The sequence below is a fragment of the Pleurodeles waltl genome, chromosome 8, assembly GCF_031143425.1.
Source record: "Pleurodeles waltl isolate 20211129_DDA chromosome 8, aPleWal1.hap1.20221129, whole genome shotgun sequence".
Classification (NCBI taxonomy): domain Eukaryota; kingdom Metazoa; phylum Chordata; class Amphibia; order Caudata; family Salamandridae; genus Pleurodeles; species Pleurodeles waltl.
In genome coordinates, this window is record NC_090447.1 from 188340898 (window position 1) to 188361117 (window position 20220).

The window sequence follows — 20220 nt, forward strand, 5'->3', positions numbered from 1 at the left end:
GATAGAAAATGGCGGTCACGTCCGCAGCGGTGACGTCCGCGGCGGTGCGTATCATCACCGCCGGCGCACTTCATCATTGGCTCCTGGGACCCCTAGGGTCCAATGTTAACCAATGCAGCATTGCGCCGCGATCTACGACCGCCTACCGCAACGGGGTACAACGCCAGTGCAGATACCTCACATCCCATTGTCCCAGTTTAGAGGTCAGGCAGCCACCATTTCAGGGGCCCACATGGCTTCATTTACTACTGCGTCACACATACCTAGGCCTACACTCAACACACATACAGGAAGAGTTTTGTGTTTGGTGTCGTGTTCTGTGTATCTGTGGGTACATACCTGGAAATTTGTTGACTCTGTTGTCGCTGTTGTCCTTCCTAGGCACCGTCAGCTTGGACATTTGAGAAGATGGCGGAATCCTCCGGTGTACCGACCGCTGGTGGACCTGTTGACAATGGAGGAGCGACATTTAATCATCACCTACAGGTTTGACCGTGCCACTATCCAGGAACTATGTACCCAGTTGGAGTCAGGCCTGATGTAACAAATCCGCCATCCCACTGGTATCCCCCCTGACATGCTGGTCCTGTCAATGCTCCATTTCCTTGCAAGTGGGTCTTTTCAGACAAGAGTGGCCATGGCATTAGGGATGTCCCAGCTTATGTTTTCCAACGTGTTGTCCAGAGTGTTGTCTGCCCTGCTGAAACACGTAAGGAGCTACATCGTTTTCCCTCAGGTGAAGGATTTGGCTATAGTGAAAGGTGACTTCTATGCCCTGGGACATATCCCCAACATCATAGGTGCTATTGATGGCACCCATGTTGCTCTGGTCCCCCCTCCGCCCCCCCACAGGAGTGAACAGGTGTACAGGAACCGGAAGAGTTATCATTCGATGAATGTACAGATGGCATGTTTGGCAGACCAGTACATCTCCCAGGTAAATGCTATGTTCCCTGGCTCTGTGCATGACACCTACATCCTGCGGAATAGCAGTATCCCGTATGTGATGGGTCAACTCCAGAGGCACCGTGTGTGGCTATTAGGGGATTCTGGTTACCCCAACCTGTCATGGCTATTGACCCCAGTGAGGAATCCCAGGACCAGGGCAGAGGAACGCTACAATGAGGCCCGTGGGCGGACTAGGAGGGTGATCGAACACACCTTCGGCCTCCTGAAGGTCATGTTCAGGTGCCTCCATGTGACAGGTGGTTCCCTATTCTGCTCACCAAAGAAGGTGTGCCAGATCATCATCGCCTGCTCGATGCTTCACAATCTTGCTTTGCGACACCAGGTGCCTTTTCTGCAGGAGGATGGTCCAGATGGCGGTGTTGTGGCAGCTGTGGAGCCTGTGGACAGTGATGAGGATGAAGCTGAGGAAGAAGACATAGACAACAGGGAGTCAGTCATACAGCAATATTTCCAGTGACACACAGGTGAGAACATTTCTTTTTTACCATTACATTCACTTTCACACTTCTACCGCTATCATGTTTGTCATTCCATAGCACTATTTGGTCACTGAGTTGTACCTTTCCATTACGGTTTCACAGGTGTGGTTACCAACGTGTGTCATCTGCTTGCATCCTTCAAGGACTTGTGATGTGTGACATAGGTATGTTGGCTTTACAATTGAAAACGCATTTTGACACTGTCATTGATATTACAAATTTAACAAATCGCAGACTGACTCCAGATTGTTTTGTGGTTCAAGGGTGTTTATTTAAGTGCTCAAAAATGGAGGGGGGTTGTAAAATGGTGATGGGGAACGGTGGAGGAATGTCCATGGCAGAGTCCATTCTATTGGTCACACAGGTGCACTGCCCATATGGGCATAGGAAGTGGAGCTGGGGCAGTTAAAGTATGGACAGGGTAACAAAGTGGGACAGTGGGAGGACAATCAGGGTGGTCTCATTTCCTGGCGGGGGACTTGCCATCTTGCTCTGTCCTGTTCCTGGATCTCAGGGACCGCTTGCGTGGTGGTTGTCCATCTGCAGGGGGTGGGGTGCTGGTGTGGTGGTCCTGTGGCGGGGCGTCCTGTCCACTAGCGCCGGCGGAGGTGGTGGGCAGTTCATCGTCCAAGCTAGTGTCAGGGGCCCCTTGGAGTGCCACGGTGTCCCTCATGGTCTTTTGTATGTCCTTCAGCACCCCCACGATGGTGCCCAGGGCGGAGCTGATGGTTCTGAGCTCCTCCCGAAAGCCCAAATACTGCTCCTCCTGCAGGCGCTGGGTCTCCTGAAACTTGTCCAGGACCGTCACCATCATCTCCTGGGAGTGGTGGTATGCTCCCATGATGGAGGAGAGGGCCTCATGGAGAGTGGGTTCCCTTGGCCTGTCCGCCCACTGTCGCACAGCAGCCCTCCCAGTTCCCCTGTGTTCCTGTGCCTCCATCCCCTGGACCGTGTGCCCACTACCACTGCCCCCAGGTCCCTGTTGTTGTTGGGGTGGTGGGTTATCCTGGGTTCCCTGTAGTGGTGGACACACCGCTGATTGACGTGTCCTGGGTACGGAGGTATGGGCCCGCTAGGTGGGTGCTATGCAGGTGTTACCAAAGGGTGGAAGGTCAGTGTTGGGCTGTGCCTGTGCAAGGGGAACCGACTGTCCCGAGGCCCACGATGGTCCGGCCTGGTCATCAGGATCCAGTAGGGCAGAGCTGCTGTCGTCACTGTGGGCCTCTTCTGTGGGTGGAGAGGAGATGTCTGGACCCTCAAGTGTGGTGACGTTCCTTAGTGGTCCTGCAGGGATATGACAGCATGATTATTGCATGTGTGTGTGAAATGGTGTGCAATGGGTGGGTGTGCGTGTATCCCAGTGCAAGCATTCCTGTGTGTGGGTTTGTGTGATGATGGTTAGGGGGTTGTTCTGGGTATGTGCAGTGAGCATGCTTTGGTGAGGGGTGACCATGCTTAGTTGTATCATGCAGGGCTTGGTGTTGGGATGAGTGGTTTGTGTTATTAGTACATTAGTGAGGATTTGGGGTGATAGGGGAGGGGGTGAGGGTGGGGGTGTGTGATAGCATGCAGGTAGGGTGGGGGATATGATAGCTAAGGTTTGACTTACCAGTGTCCATTTCTCCACCGACTCCTCCGAGGCCCTCTGGATGCATGATGGTCAAGACTTGCTCCTCCCATGTTGTTAGTTGTGGGGGAGTAGGTGGGGGTCCGCCGCCAGTCCGCTGTACCGCGATGTTGTGCTTGGAGACCACAGAACACACCTTTCCCGTAGGTCGCTCCACCTCTTCCTGATGTCCTCCCAATTTCTTGGATGCTGTCCCACAGCGTTGACCCTGTCGACTATTCTGCACCATAGCTCCATCTTCCTGGCTATGGAGGTGTGCTGCACCTGTGAGCCAAATAACTGTGGCTCTACCCGTAGGATTTCCTCCACCATGACCCTGAGCTCCTCCTCGGAAAGCCAGGGGTGTCTTTGGCGTGACATGGGGTGGTGTGGGTGATGTGTGGGGTGGTGTAAGTGTTGATGTGTGTGGTGATGTGTAGTGGTGTGTGGTGTTTTGTGCGTGGAATGTTGTATGGGTGATGGTGTTGTGTGCCTCTGTGTGGTGGGGTTCTCAATTGCTGTGCTCTCTGTCTCTCTGGCCTTCGTTCGTGAATTGTGGTCGTAGGGGTTTGTGGGTGATGTGGGTGTGTGTTTTATATTGAATTGGGTGTGTGGGAGTGGTGTTTGTATGTGTATCAGGTGTGTGTATTTCAATTTGTCCAATGTGGTGGTGTTTTGGAGATGTGTGTGTATTTTGAGCGCGGCGGTGTATACCGCCAATGGAATACCGCGGTTGAAAAACCGCCGCGTGGATTCGTGGGTCGTGATAGCATGGGCGTGTTTCTGTTGGCGTGACGGTGGAGGAATTGTTTTCGCCAGTTTATCACTGACCTTTGGTGTGGCGGAGTTGTGTGGGTGTCTGAATTTCGGTGGATTCCGAGATGTGTGTCATAATAGCTGTGGCGGAATTCCGCGGCGGTGTTTTGGCAGTCTTCTGCACGGTGGTACGTGGCTTTTACCGCCAATGTTGTAATGAGGGCCATAATTTTCCCAGAGTGTCCAGTTACAATGAGAGAACAATATGTGGTGTACTTAGGCACTTTAGAAGCCCCCATTACACTGAAAGATTTAAATGAAATAATCAGAGGTTAATTAATAAATATGACTGAAAATGTAATTGTTAAGGTGAAACTATTGAGTTAGAACGAAGAACCTTCAGTAGAAAAAGCTATTATTATTGCCAAGAGATAGAAAGCACTTCTACCTACTTGAAAGTGCTGAATCCAAAAACATCTGAGGTTAAGGATAAGGTGAATGAGTGTGGTGGTATGATCTTAGAAGTGAACCTGGTCACAAGGAGGAAAAGAAACCAATCTGGTAACATAGTGAATAGTTCAGACAGTAAAAATAAATCACAATGTTTTAAATGTGATAGTATGAAACACCTTGCATCCTTTACAGATTGTCTTGCCATCAATGCAGATTTAATCGCTGTAAGAAGATGGGCCATTTTTCCCTACTGTGTATGACCATAATGAAGGGGGATGTTAAGGGCCTATGCACTTGTAGCAAGAGTGTGGAGGTAATTGCGTATGTTAGCAGGGAAGATGATAAAGTATTAGTAGTTGTCCATTTAAGGAAATTGAGAGGGCTGTGAATGTCGTGGAACCTTATAGGTGTAGAGTTAATGTAATGGTTATTGGGGTTGACGTGGGCTGAATCTTGCTCACTGTATATGTTTATAGATTGGACATTTTTAAAAAATGGTGTCGGGGAATACAACATTTATGAAATCTGATGTATCTTGAGTGGGTTATTGTGGTGTCAATTCACTAGTTGTGGGTTATTTTGAAGGAAAATTGGAATTTAAGAGAGTGACAACAGGAGGTAAAGCACACATGGCCAAGAATGGAAGAGTGTTGCTTGGCTGGAGAGAGCAAAATAATTACTTTGAATCATAACTATTCTGCACAAGTTATTGTGCAGACCGTTTCAGCTTTTAATGTGTGGAAGACAGAATCTCTATGCATTTTTCAGACAAGGTGTTAATGAGACCTAAGTAGGTCGAAACGGAATGACCTTGCTTGTTTTACTGTCTCGATGGGACCTGAACTGGTAGTTCTTTTCCTATTGGAGTAGGATCAAGACTGCGTATGGCAGGTGTCTATCTAGAGTGGCATAGTTGGCATAAAACCATGTTCTGGAAGGAAGCCCACAGTAATTGCTAGTGGCTGAGACTAATTCAAACATTCCTTCCATTACCTTGTTTCAGTAGATGTTATGGCTATTCCCAGACAAAGGTACAGTGCCCACTGTGCCACAGGACTCAAGCTACACCTCGCTGTTGAAACCTAAATAGGCCAAAACTGGTCTGGATTGCTTATCTTCCTGACTGGCGGAGTCCACGGTCTGACAGTTTAGGCTCGACTAGCCCTATCACAGCAGGACTAAAACTGAAATGAAGCCCACAGATATTGCCAGTGGCTGAGAATAATTCAAGCATTCTTTCTATCTACTTGTTGCCTGTTGTAGTAGACACTCTAAGATTGATAGGTATGCTAGGAAATGCATTTTGTGCCACATGGTTGAAAAGACCTAAGTAGGTCTCAAATATTCTGGGGTTGCTTGTGATCCGGCTATGGCGGCTTGGTCTGGGAGTTTTGGTTGGACTCTTCTTAATGCTGTCGCAGCAAGACTGATTTGCATATGACAGGTTTCTGTTTAGAGTGCAATGTGGGTGAAAAACAAATGCCTGAAATGCAGCCTAGAGAGCTTGGCAGTGGCTGAGATTAATTCAAACATTCCTGCCTTCACCTTGTTTGTTGCAGTAGATTCCCTGAGTGTGACGGGTATACCCAGGCAGTGCATAATCCGAGCCAGTAGTTTCCAGGGCTCAGCACCGGCAGTGATATTATCAGCACCTGCTCTCGTGACAGTCCACCACATGGGGTGCTGTATGTTTAATTTTGAGAGGAACACAACAGTGTATAATAAGTCAATATACATTAAAAATAACATTACCTGCTGCTCAAGACATCATTATAGCTTTGGATGGCTAGAATAGGCTGAATTGTCACAATTGTAGAAGAGTGATGGTTCGTAGTTGTGTTGTTGGCACAGCTAGCAGGGGCAATAGGTGGTGCAGGTATTCCTTTCATCACTGTTGCTTCTTGCAGTAGATACACCAAGGCCCTCATTCCGACCCTGGCGGTTTGAAACCGCCAGGGTGGAGGACCGCGGGAGCACCGCCGACAGGCCGGCGGTGCTCCAATGGGCATTCCGACCGCGGCGGTAAAGCCGCGGTCGGACCGGCAACACTGGCGGGCTCCCGCCAGTGTACCGCCGCCCATAGGAATCCTCCAAGGTGGCGCAGCTAGCTGCGCCGCCGAGGGGATTCCGACCCCCCCTACAGCCATCCAGTTCCCGGCGGTTCTCCCGCCGGGAACCGGATGGCGGTAGGGGGGGTCGCGGGGCCCCTGGGGGCCCCTGTAGTGCCCATGCCACTGGCATGGGCACTGCAGGGGCCCCCGTAAGAGGGCCCCTAAATGTATTTCACTGTCTGCTTCGCAGACAGTGAAATACGCGACGGGTGCAACTGCACCCGTCGCACAGCTTCCACTCCGCCGGCTCGATTCCGAGCCGGCTTCATCGTGGAAGCCTCTTTCCCGCTGGGCAGGCGGGCGGCCTGAAGGCGGCCGCCCGCCAGCCCAGCGGGAAAGTCAGAATCACCGCCGCGGTCTTTCGACCGCGGAACGGTATTCTGGCGGCCCCCGATAGGCCGGCGGCGACCGCCGCCGGCCAATGTCAGAATGAGGGCCCAAGTGTCAATGGGTATGCCCTGGTTGGGGTTCTGTGGTGACTATGCTGCAGGATTCAAGCTATACCTCACTTCAGAGACCTAAGTAGTGGCCTGGGGTTGCTCATGTTCCCTTGTGGAAAGGACCTAGTCTGGCTGCTCAGACTGGCCTTCTCTTTTGGGAGCAGGACCAAGACTGATTTTCATATGGGCGGTCGGTATGGGGGTGAGAAACAATGGTCTGGAATGAGCCCCAGAGTGATTGCCAATGGTTGAGATTAAGTTAAGCATTCCTTCCATCACTGTGTTTTTTGCTCGTCTATTAAGGCAGTTTTATGTGAGTAGTAACTGTATCATCCACCTTCATCCAAACCTTTAAATGGTGGTCTCCTGAACTGTTTGTGCTGTTCTGTTATCTGCGACAGCCATGTACAATTGTTAAGTATTGTAACCTATCTGGTAGGGCACATTTTCCAGGTCCTCTCTTGCAGTCTACTGAGTAAAAGAGATCCTCCAATTACAGCGAAGACATCCTTGCACAACCAGGGACACGTATGAGAGCCCTTGGTGTACCTTCTGCATGCTTTTTCTTGTGCATTGAGATAGTAAATTAATTCAAAAGGTGATGCATGGGTAGGTCTTACCACCTCAAACGGGGTACAGCAAAGACACGGGATTGGGTGGTCGGGGGTTGAGTGGCTGTGCCAAACTTCGTCTCAACTGCAGGATATACAGCTTCTGAGAATTAACCCAATGAATAGAGCCTGGTGTGCGGGTGTGCAAAATGCTTCCTCAGAGATAGGGCATAGCTTTCATTGGTGCAGCAGGTGCATTGGTACCAGGGCCCAGAGGCCGGAGGGGCCCACTGAACCCTGATTATTGCTGTTATTTACAGATGAAGCAGCGGCCAGAGAGGTCATTTTCCTCCTTGCATTAAGGGCCATGACACACTGGCTAAGCCGCTGCTCAGCGAAGTTAGATTTCTTTGCCCACCATCCTGGAGGGCAGCATTTTAGCCACCCCCACGAGGGTTGACTCCATGCTCACTGCTAATAATGTGGAATCTTTATGGGGTCAAAATGCTGTTTAGAGTGAACGGGTGACTATAACTCTATTACTGTGCAGTGAGCTATGTCCTTCAAAGGCCATCAGAGTGAGGCACTTCAAACTCTGCACTACTTCCTGGTCTTTTGACCCAATACTCCACAAACTCTGGAGCCACTGGATCTGAACTGTGGTGACCAGTTTGTTAGAGGCAGCCACACCGAAAAATGGCTTGAGAAACAAGTGCTTCCCAGGGCACAGAAGGACAGGCCCACGTACAGCCAACAGAACGAACAATTGGAGAGAATGCACAAAAACCTGGCTGCAGGAGTACACATATGCTTCCTGGCGTCTGAGCAAGCTGTCATTTAAAAGTATCTGGAGCAGAAAAGGTTGCCTAGCAACATCCATAAAAATGTGAGAGTTAAATAATGGGTTCAATGAATTAGCAGATAGGGAGGGCGCAGGTTAACAATGTCCTGAAGTATGAATTTTGTGTTTGATATTAAGTCGGTGAAGGAGTTGTCTTTATTTGTTATTTCGTTTTCAAATAGTGAGAAATAGCAGTGAACCAAAAGCGTAAACGTTTCCTCAGAAGAGGTCATTCTTGTAACTACACAAATATCCTGTGTATATGCTGTATACTGCTTGATATTGTTGTCTGCAGTCTTTTTTTGCACCATTTTTGAACCCCTTCTTCCCACCACGCTTGGGCCCATATTTATACTTTTTTCTAACCGCATTTGCATAATCTTTTGACGCAAAAGCGGCACACACTTACAAAATACAGTTATATTTTGTAAGTTTGTGCCGCTTTTGCGTAAAAAAATGACGACCCCTTCCCGTTTGCGAATGGGTTATGTCCAACTTGAAGTAGGAGGTAAAATGCAAATGTTTTGCGACCGCATGTCGGTCACGAAACATTCTTGCATACCGCTGCGATTCTGTATTAGGAATGGATGCCCTTGACACGCCCGTTCCTAATACTGAATTGGTATGTAGTCACAATTCCAAATTGCGATTCGGTAACAAGTTATCGAATTGCAAATTAGGATTCATATACATACCAAAATGCATTTTTGCGTTTGCAAATGGCCCAATCGAGGTTGTTTGCGACCGCAAAAAATGCATGATACATCTGGCCCATAGTTCTATAAGATTGTCCTCAGAGGTCTAAGTGTATTTTGTCTTTCATCCATTTTTGCAATATTATTGGTATGCTAATGCTATGAAAGAGAGCTCACCCTACATAAGCAGGGTCTCAGAGAGGTCAGTCATGCACAAGGCATGGTCACCAACATGTTCTGTAGGCATGAAGCTAGTTTCTCACTGCGTTCAGAGCTGACAGGCTGAGTAGGCTATTTAAACATTTTGTAACTAGTAGCAGATGTAATATTATTTTATGTGTGTTTGTATAGCGCAAAACTCTCCTCTCGATAGAGCAGGAACTGTACTGGCCGTGGCAGGGTTGGAGTTAGAGGAAGAGCCCGGTCTTTGGTTTCCTGCAGAATTCAAGAACTAAAGAGGTGGCTCTGATGTGCAGGAGCAGGTTGTTTCAGGCTTTATGAATGAGGTCTGAGAAGGCAGAACTGCTGGATCTGGTTCTGCATATGCAAGGGGTGATTGCGAGTAGGAGTCTGACTGAGCAGAGGCGCTGGTTTGTTTGTGGAAGTTTACATTATTGCGGTATGTGTGGTCAATGTTGTGTAAGCCTTTGTATGTCTGTGTGAGGAGTTTGAAGAGTGATTGTTTGTGACTTCAGAGCCATTGAAGCTCTTGGAGGTGTGGTGTGTTGTGAGTGAGGACTGAGTGGTTGGGCCTGGCTGAAGAGTTGTGCATGGTCTGGAGTTTTCTGAGCATTGATTCCAGCATAGAGTGCATTGCGTGATCCAGCTTGCTGGTGGTGAGGGCTTGGGTGATGGTTCTGCATGTGTTGGTGGAGAGACATTTCAAGGTCGCATTGAGCACCTCGATTTTGTGGAAGAAGGAGACATAGACTATGGCCCTCATTACAACATTGGCGGTAAAAGCCGCTTACCGCTGTGCAGAAGACCGCCAACACACCGCCACAGCCGCGGAATTCCACCACAGCTACTTTGAACCACATTTCGGAATCCGCTAAAATTCAGACACCCACACAAGTCCGCCACACCAAAGGTCACTGATAAACTGGCAAAAACAAAACCTCCACCGTCACTCCAACAGAAAAACGCCCACACTATCACGACACACGAATCCACGCCGCGCTCAAAATACTCACACTCTTACAAAACACAGCCACATTGGACAATTTGAAATACACACACCTGATACACATACACACACCACTCCCACACACCCTTTACAATATAAAACACACACCCACATCACCCACAAACCCCTACGACAAAAAATTCCAAAAGAAGGCCAGAGAGAGACAGCACCAGCAAGAACAACAGCATCCACAGGCACACAACACCATCACCTACAGAACTTCCACGCATTTCACACAATACCCCACTACATATCAGCACACTTATCACCACACACTCCACCCCACACATCACCTACACCACCCCCTGGCACGGCAAAGACACCCCAGGTTCTCGAAGGAGGAGGTCAGGGTCATGGTGGGGGAAATCGTCCGGGTAGAGCCACAGCTATTCGGATAACAGGTGCCGCACACCTCAATAGCAAGGAAGATGGAGCTATGGCGAAGAATAGTGGACAGGGTCAACACAGTGGGACAGCACCCAAGAAATCGGGAGGACATCAGGAAGAGGTGGAACGATCTACGGGGGAAGGTGCGTTCCGTGGTCTCAAGACACCACCTGGTGGTTCAGCGGACTGGCGGCGGACCCTCACCTCCTCCCCCACAACTAACAACATGGGAGGAGCAGGTCTTGGCGATTCTGCATCCTGAGAGACTCGCAGGAGTAGCTGGAGGAATGGACTCTGGTAAGACAAATCTTAATTATTACATCCCCCACCCTACCTGCATGCCAGCACATACCCCACCCTCACCCTCACCCCCAGCACCCCAACTCCTCACATATGTCCCAACATCATAAACCACCCATCCCAACACCAAGCCCTGCATGCAACAACAAAGCATGGACACACATCACTAAAGCATGCCCACTGCACATACCCTTACAACCCCCTAAACCATCATCACACAAGGTCCCACACAGGAATGCAAGCACTGGGGTACACAGTCACCCACCCATTGCACACCATGACACACACAGGTGTAATAACCATCCTTTTATACCCCTGCAGGACCCCTACCCAATGTCACCAGACAGGAGGGTCCACACATGTCCACACCACCAACAGAAGAGGCCCACAGTGATGACAGCAGCTCTGTCCAACTGGATCTAGATGACCAGCCCGGCCCATCAGGGACCTCGGGACAGTCAGTTCCCCTCACCCAGTCCCCGGCCACCACAGACCTTCCCCTCTCTGGAAACACCAGCACAGCACCCACCCAGCGGGCCCATACCTCCGTCCCCAGGACACTTCAATCAGCTGTGTGTCCACCACTACAGGGAACCCAGGATAACCCACCACCCCAACAGCAACAGGGACCTGGGGGCAGTGGCAGTGGGCACACGGTCCAGGGGAAAGAGGCCCAGGAACAGAGGGGAACTGGGATGGCTGCTGTGCGACAGGGGGCGGACAGGCAAGGGAACCCACTCTCCACGAGGCCCTCTCTTCCATCATGGGAGCCTACCACCACTCCCAGGAGACGATGGCAACGGTACTGGCCAAGTTTCAGGAGACCCAGCGCCTGCAGGAGGAACAGTATATGGGCTTCAGGGAGGAACTCAGAACCATCAGCTCCACCTTGGGCACCATCGTAGGGGTGCTGAAGGAAGTACTCAACACCAGGAGGGACACTGTGGCACTACAAGGGGCCCCTGACACTAGCATGGACGATGAACTGCCCACCACCTCCACCGGCGCTAGTGGACAGGACGCCCCACCACAGGACCACCACACCAGCACCCCACCCCCTGCAGAGGGAGAACCACCCCGCAAACGGTCCCTGAGATCCAGGTCAAAGACAGAGCACGATGCCAAGACCCCCGCCAAGAAATGAGACCACCCTGATTGTCATCCTACTGTCCCACTTTGTCACCCTGTCCATACTTAAACTGCCTCAGCTCCACTTCCTATGCCCATATGGGCAATGCACCTGTGAGACTAATAGACTGGACTCTGCCATGGACATTCCTCCGCCATCACCCCTCAACATTTCACTACCCCCTCCAATATTGAGCACTTAAATAAACATGCTTGAAGCACAAAACAATCTGGAGCCTGTCTGTGATTTCGAAATAGTGTATTAGCAATTACAGTGGCAAAATGCTCTTTCAATTGTAATGTCAACATACCTATGTCACACAGCTCTGGTCAATGAGGAATCTAAGCAGATGTCACACAGTGGGACCCACATCTGTGAAATCGTAAGGGAAGTGACAACTCAGTGACCATACACTGGGTGAAAACGACAGACAGTAGAGAGGTAGTAGTGTTAAAGTACATGTAGTAGGCAGGTCTGTACTCTTACCTGTGTCTCACTGGTAATATTGCTGGATCACTGAGTCCCTGTTGTTCATGTCTTCTTCCTCTGCTTCCTCGTCTTCACTGTCCACAGGCTCCACAGCTGCCACAACACCGCCATCTGGACCATCCTCCTGCAGAAAAGGCACCTGTCGTCGCAAAGCCAAGTTGTGAAGCATACAGCAGGCCACGATGATCTGGCACACCTTCTTTGGTGAGTAGAATGGGGATCCACCTGTCATATGGAGGCACCTGAACCTGGCCTTCTGGAGGCCGAAGGTCCGCTCGAACACCCTCCTAGTTCACCCATGGGCCTAATTGTAGCGTTCCTCTGCCCTTGTCCTGGGATTCCTCACTGGGGTCAGTAGCCATGACAGGTTGGGGCAACCAGAGTCACCTGCAAATGGTGAGGGACAACTGTTAGACACGCACTAACCTGGAGGGATATCCCCAGACCCAGACAACCATTACCACTGACTTGCTTCTAGGTGCTCACCTAATAGCCACACACGGTGCCTCTGGAGCCGACCCATCACATAAGGGATGCTGCTATTCCGCAGGATGTAGGCGTCATGCACTGAGCCAGGGAACATGGCATTCACATGGGAGATGTACTGGTCTGCCAAACATACCATCTGTACATTCATCGAATGATAACTCTTCCGGTTTCTGTACACCTGTTCACTCCTGTGGGGGGGGACCAAAGCCACATGGGTCCCATCAATGGCACCTAGGATGTTGGGGATGTGTCCCAGGGCATAGAAATCACCTTTCACTGTAGGCAAATCCTCCACCTGAGGAAAAACGATGTAGCTCCGCATGTGTTTCAGAAGGGCAGACAACACTCTGGACAATACGTTGGAAAACATAGGCTGGGACATCCCTGATGCTATGGCCACTGTTGGTTGAAGAGACCCACTTGCAAGGAAATGAAGCACTGACAGCACCTGGACTTGAGGGGTGATTCCTGTTGGATGGCGGATTGCTGACATCAGGTCTGGCTCCTACTGGGTACACAGTTCCTGGATTGTGGCACGGTCAAGCCTGTATGTGATAATCACATGTCGCTCCTCCATTGTCGACAGGTCCACCAACGGTCGGTACACTGGAGGATGCCGCCATCTCCTCACATGTCCCAGCGGACGGTGCCTATGAAGGACAACAGCGAGCACAGAGTCAAACAACTCAGAGGTACGTACCCACAATTTACACAGAACACCATTCATACACAAAAGATGGCCTGTATGTGTGTAGAGTCTAGGCCTAGGTATGTGTGACGCAGTTGAAAATGAAGCCATGTGGGCCCCTGAAATGGCGGCTGCCTGACCTGTAAAGTGGGACAATGGGATGTGAGGTAACTGCGCTGGCATTGTACACCGTCGCGGTAGGAGGTCGAAGACCGCGGCGCAATGCTGCATTGTTTAACATTGGACCCTATGGGTCCCAGGAGCCAATGACGATGTACGCCGGCGGTGGCGGTACGCACCGCCGCGGACGTGACCGCCATTTTCTATCTGTTCAATCACTCGATACCTGATCTTCGACAGGAGAGGACCTACACTGCAAGTGCTGCTGTGACCTTGGTCTGGAAAAGACAATGGCTCTCGAGTGTCTGGGGAAAGGGCCCCTGCCGTCACATCGGAGGAGTTGGAGAAGCTCGTGGATGGGGTCCTCCCCCAGTACACCCTACTCTACGGTCCTCCAGACAAACAGGTAAGTACACAGGGGGCATGTTGTATGGACTATGCCTGTGTGGAGAGGGCTGGATGTAAGAAGGAAGGGGGGAGAGTGCTGCGTGCATGAAAGACGGTGAATGCATGTGCCACATGGCAAGGGTAGGGATGGGGGCCAATCAGTTTGACGGTGCAGTTGGTAATAACTTTTCTTTTTCCCCTGTACATTTCATGTAGGTCAGCGCCCACCAGAAAAAAGATATTTGGCGTGCCATCGCCAAGGACGTCCAGACCCTGGGGGTTTACCACAGACGGAGCACCCACTGCAGGAAAAGATTGGAGGACATTCGCTGCTGGAGCAAGAAGACGGCGGAGGCTCAGCTGGGGATGGCCTCCCAACGTGGGAGGGGTGCCTGTCGCACCATGACCCACCTGATGTTCAGGATGCTGGCGGTGGCCTACCCGGAGTTGGATGGGCGCTTGAGGGCATCACAGCAGCCACAAGGGGGTGAGTACACTCTTATTCTGCTGACTTTGCGTGCAGTGGAGGTGTCTGGGTGGGGGAGGTGGGCTGTGGGTTTCCCTAGGCCAGGGCGAGTTCCGTAGGCAAGGCCCCTCCGTAAGGCAGGCCATGTGGCACCCCACCCCACCTCTGTAGAGTGCCAAGTACACCTAGTCATGCCTCTGTGTCATCTATGTGTGCAGATGTCATCCATAGCCTTGTAGGCCATTTCCCAGGAATTGAACAGTGGACCCCAAGAGCGCGGCGTAGTGCAGGGAGCTTCTGTGTCTGTCGTGTCCGCCAACGGTAGCGGTAATGCATGCACTAAACATGTCTTTCTTCCGTCGTCCCCCCCCTTTTTGTGGTCTCCCTGTTCTTGTGTGCATTAGCATCATCAGGCGGAGGTGCAGTGGCACCGGAGCACGAAGGAGCTGCATCCCACATGGCCCTGGAGGGCGACACTACGGACTCGGAGTTCACCAGTGGGACGGAAGGCGAGGGGAGCTCCACGGCGGGGACAGGAGCTGACACCAGTGACACAGACTCGTCCTCTGATGGGAGCTCCCTTGTGGTGGCGGCAACATCTGTGCCCCCTGCATCTACAGGTACAGTCGCCACCCACCCTACCAGCACCGCCCTCCCAGAAGCCCCTCAGCCTTTGCCCCATGCCCGTTGACCCAGGAGGGTGGGCATCACCTTCGCCCCAGGCACCTCAGGCCCTGCCCCAGTCACCCCTGCTGCCCTCAGTGAGGAGGCCATTGACCTCCTCAGGGCCCTCACTGTTGGGCAGTCTACCATTTTGAATGCCATCCAGGGAGTAGAGAGGCAGTTGCAACAAACAAATGCATTCCTGGAGGGCATTCATTCTGGTCAGGAGGCCCTTCAGCGAGCTTTTCAGACTCTGGCCTCAGCACTGATGGCAGCCATTGTCCCCGTCTCTAGCTTCCCCCCTCCAACTTCCTCCACCCAGTCCCAATCCCCTCTACCTCAGCCTATCCCAAGCACACCTACAGAGCAGCATGCACACACGTCAACACACAAAGGAAGCTCTGGCAAACATAAGCACCACACATCCCACAGGCACTCATGCAAGCATCACACACATGCAGACACACCAACATCCACTGCCTCCACTGTGTCCCCCTCCTCCTCGTCTCCCTCCTACCTCCCAGTCTCGTTCACACTCACACCTGCATGCACTACCTCTACAGCCACTACGTCCCTCTCCAGCACACCCACCACCACATCCCGCTCACGTGCAGTCACCACCCCCACTACCATTCACACGTCCCCTGTGTCCTCTCTCAGTGTGTCTGTGACGTCCCCTCCCAAGATACACAAACGCAGGCACACACCCACCCAACAGCCATCCACCTCACGACAGCCTCCAGCGCATGCACCTTCACCCAAAGTCACCAAACGTACACCTCCTACAACCACCACCTCTTCCTCCACTCCCAAACCCTCTCCAGCTACCCGTCCCAATGTGTCCAAAAAACTTTTCCTGTCCACCCTTGACCTCTTTCCCACACCTTCCCCACCCCGTCCGTCTCCTAGGTCCCGAACTAGCACCTCAGCCACAACATCTCCGGGACTAGTGGTGCCTGTAGTCACCGGAATCTGGAGTGCACCGGCCACCAGGGCAGCCAGTGTGGCACAGAGCCACAGCATAAACAGTCCCCCACCTGTGAAGCATCAGAAGTTGGCCAGTACCCGGCGGGAGAGGGAGAAGACTCTAGCCACCAAAGCCACTCCCAGGGGTCCCGGTGGGAGTCAGCTGTGACACCTTCCAAGGTGGGGAAGGGCCACAAGAAACCCAGCAAGTCTGGGAAGAGCAGCACGGCGGAGAAGACCGCCATCATCCCCGATGGCCCGGAGCCCACCTCCAGCACAAGCCCAGCTGTCCAGGACAGGACCGCCAGCACTAGCCCACCTGCCCAGGAGGCCACCGCCAGCACCAGCCCACCTGCCCACCTGCCCAGGAGGCCACCGCCAGCACCAGCCCACCTGCCCAGGAGGCCACCGCCAGCACTAGCCCCGCTGGGCCATGAAGGACCGCCAGCAAAAGCTCCGCTGGGCCATGAAGGACTGCCAGCACAAGCCCTGCTGGGCCATGAAGGACCTCCAGCACAAGCCCCGCTGGGCCATGAAGGACCGCCAGCAAAAGCCCCGTTGGGCCATGAAGGACCTCCAGCACAAGCCCCGCTGGGCCATGAAGGACCGCCAGCACAAGCGCCACTGGGCCATGAAGGACTGCCAGCAGCTGAGACCCTGCAATGGAGACCGCCATCTCAAGCACCGCTGAACAGGGCACCGCCAACTCAAGCACCGCTGAACAGGGCACCGCCGTGTCAAGCACCGCTGCACAGGGCACCGCCATCTCAAGCACCGCTGAACAGGGCACCGCCATCTCAAGCACCGCTGAACAGGGCACCTCCAACTTAAGCAACGCTGAACAGGGCACCGCCGTGTCAAGCACCGCTGCACAGGGCACCGCCATCTCAAGCACCGCTGAACAGGGCACCGCCAACTCAAGCACCGCTGAACAGGGCACCGCCGTCTCAAGCACCGCTGAACAGGGCACCGCCATCTCAAGCACCGCTAAACAGGGCACCGCCGTCTCAAGCACTACTGAACAGGGCACCACCGTCTCAAACACCGCTGCACAGGGCACCGCCCATTCAAGCACCGCTGAACAGGGCACCGCCATCTCAAGCACCGCTGAACAGGGCACCGCCAACTTAAGCACCGCTGAACAGGGCACCGCCGTGTCAAGCACCGCTGCACAGGGCACCGCCATCTCAAGCACAGCTGAACAGGGCACCGCCAACTTAAGCACCGCTGAACAGGGCACCGCCGTGTCAAGCACCGCTGCACAGGGCACTGCCATCTCAAGCTCCGCTGAACAGGGCACTGCCATCTCAAGCACCGCTGCACAGGGCACCGCCAACCCAAGCACTGCTGAACAGGGCACCGCCATCTCAAGCACCGCTGAACAGGGCACCGCCATCTCAAGCACCGCTGAACAGGGCACCGCCATTTCAAGCACCGCTGGCCCATGAGCGGCAAGGGCACTGACGCAACTGAGTCCGTCACGGGGTGAATGATGCACTCTGGGCACCATGCCCCCTCCAGAACCAGTGGAGACTGTCATCCACTACCTCTGTCCTTAGCAGGATGAAGCACTCTGGGCACCATGCCCCCTCCAGAACCAGTGGAGACTGTCATCCACTACCTCTGTCCTTAGCAGGATGAAGCACTCTGGGCACAAGGACCCCTCCAGAACCAGTGGATAGATACATCCACTACCTCTGTCCTTAGCAGGATGAAGCACTCTGGGCACCATGCCCCCTCCGGAACCAGTGGAGACTGTCATCCACTACCTCTGTCCTTAGCAGGATGAAGCACTCTGGGCACTATGCCCCCTCCAGAACCAGTGGATACTGTCATCCACTACCTCTGTCCTTAGCAGGATGAAGCACTCTGGGCACCATGCCCCCTCCAGAACCAGTGGAGACTGTTATCCACTTGTGAGACTGTGGCTTTGCACTCCCCAGGATTGAACAGTGGGCAACCCACCCACTGTAGAGACTTGAGAGACTGTGGCTTTGCACTCCCCAGGATTGAACAGTGGGCAACCCACCCACTGTAGAGACTTGTGAGACTGTGGCTTTGCACTCCCCAGGATATGGCAGTGGGCAATCCACCCACTGTAGAGACGTGAGAGACTGTGGCTTTGCACTCCCCAGGATTGAACAGTGGGCAAACCACCCACTGTAGAGCCTTGAGAGACTGTGGCTTTGCACTCCCCAGGATTGAACAGTGGGCAAGCCACCCACTGTAGAGACTTGAGAGACTGTGGCTTTGCACTCCCCAGGATTGAACAGTGGGCAAGCCACCCACTGTAGAGACTTGAGAGACTGTGGCTTTGCACGCCCCAGGATTGAACAGTGGGTAAACCACCCCCTGTAGAGACTTGAGAGACTGTGGCTTTGCACTCCCCAGGATTGAACAGTGGGCAAACCACCCACTGTAGAGACTTGAGAGACTGTGGCTTTGCACTCCCCAGGATGGAACAGTGGGCATGTGGCCCCCTCGTGAATTTGGCGTTGTGCACTCAAGCGGCTGAGGTGCCCCCCTTTCCCTCCCCCTAAGGTGCTTGTTTAGTTGCTCTCTGATGCCCCTGCAGTGTTCTCTCCATCATGGTCGGGGATCTTGTGTGGGCCTCGCCCATACCGTGTGGTCCCAGTGTTCCACGGACTTTCTTAGAGCACTACCTGGACTACTATGCTTGGTATATATTATGTACATGGTGTATATATATATATTTCTGCCTACTTGCTTTTAATATGTTACAATGGTTGCACTCATTTTCTATTGTCTTTGCATTCTACAGGGAGGTTTGGGGGGCGTAACTGTGATGTATTGATATGCATTAGTGTGTGTGTTGTAGTGGGTGAGGGTGGGGGTGTTGCATGTGTGTGTCCCTGTTTTTTGCCTCCCCCTCCCCTGTGTCGTAGGTGCAGTACTCACCGTGGTCTTCGCCACCGGCGTTCGCGCTCCTGGTAGAGGAGCAGGAAGACTATTGCAGGTAGAATTTGGAGTTCCGGGTCCATGGCGTCCTCGTGGGGTGTGTAGAGGTGAGCGTTTTTCCTTCGGGATTTCTGTTTCCGCTGTGTTTTTAGCCGCGGTGAATCCGCCCCGGAAAAGGTGGCAGATTGGCCTGTCATAATAGTGTGGGCGGTACATTGTCTCCCGCCTGTCTGTTGGCGGTGACTGCCGCGCGGTTTGTTTGTACCGCCGTGGCGGTCGGAGTGTTAAAGTGACTGTCTTTGTTGGCGGTTTCCGCCACGGTCGTAATTGCTAATTTTTTACCGCCGGCCTGTTGGCAGTCTTACCGCCGCTTTAACACCGACCGCCAGGGTTGTAATGACCACCTATATTCCCTTAGCCAGTCATGTTGAGTTTGTTGTTGATTGCTATTCAGATGTTCTTTTCATGGGCTGTTGGAAGGGGTGTGGTTACAGGTTTTGTAGGCCACCAGACAGAGTCCCAGAGTGAGGTGTCTTTACCAAAGATTACTACTTCTGTCTTGTTGGTGTTGAACTTGAGGCAGTTGTTTTTTATTCATCTAGCCACTGAAGTCATGCAGGTAGAGTAACTGGTCTCGATGTTTGGTGACTTGGTGGACAGAGAAAGTGTGAGTTGTGTGTCGTCAGCATAAGATATGATGTTGATTCCGTGGGCGCAGATGATACTGGAAATGGGGTCATGTAGATGTTGAACAAAGTGGGGCTGAGTGAAGATTGTTGTGGAACTACACAGATGAGGTAATGAGGAGACCTTCACAGATCCAAGATAAAGGAGCCAGGCCGACTGACTGTGTGCAGCCTGTCAGGAATGAGCCAATTCAGCAAAGTATGGAACCTTGGATGTCGGCTTCATGCAGTCACTGGATAACGATGGGGGTGTTTAAAGCTGTTGAAAGATCCAGAGCAATGAGGGTGACGGTGTCACATTTGGTAGGCCCCCGGCCACTTAGTATACCACTTCTGACAACAGGAGTCTTTCTTTGCTGCCAGTGAGGGCAGAGTCTGAATTTTCCCCTGGGGAACCTGCCCCTAAGTGGAAAAAAGAGGGCCTTGTGGGGTGGGACTGGCCTA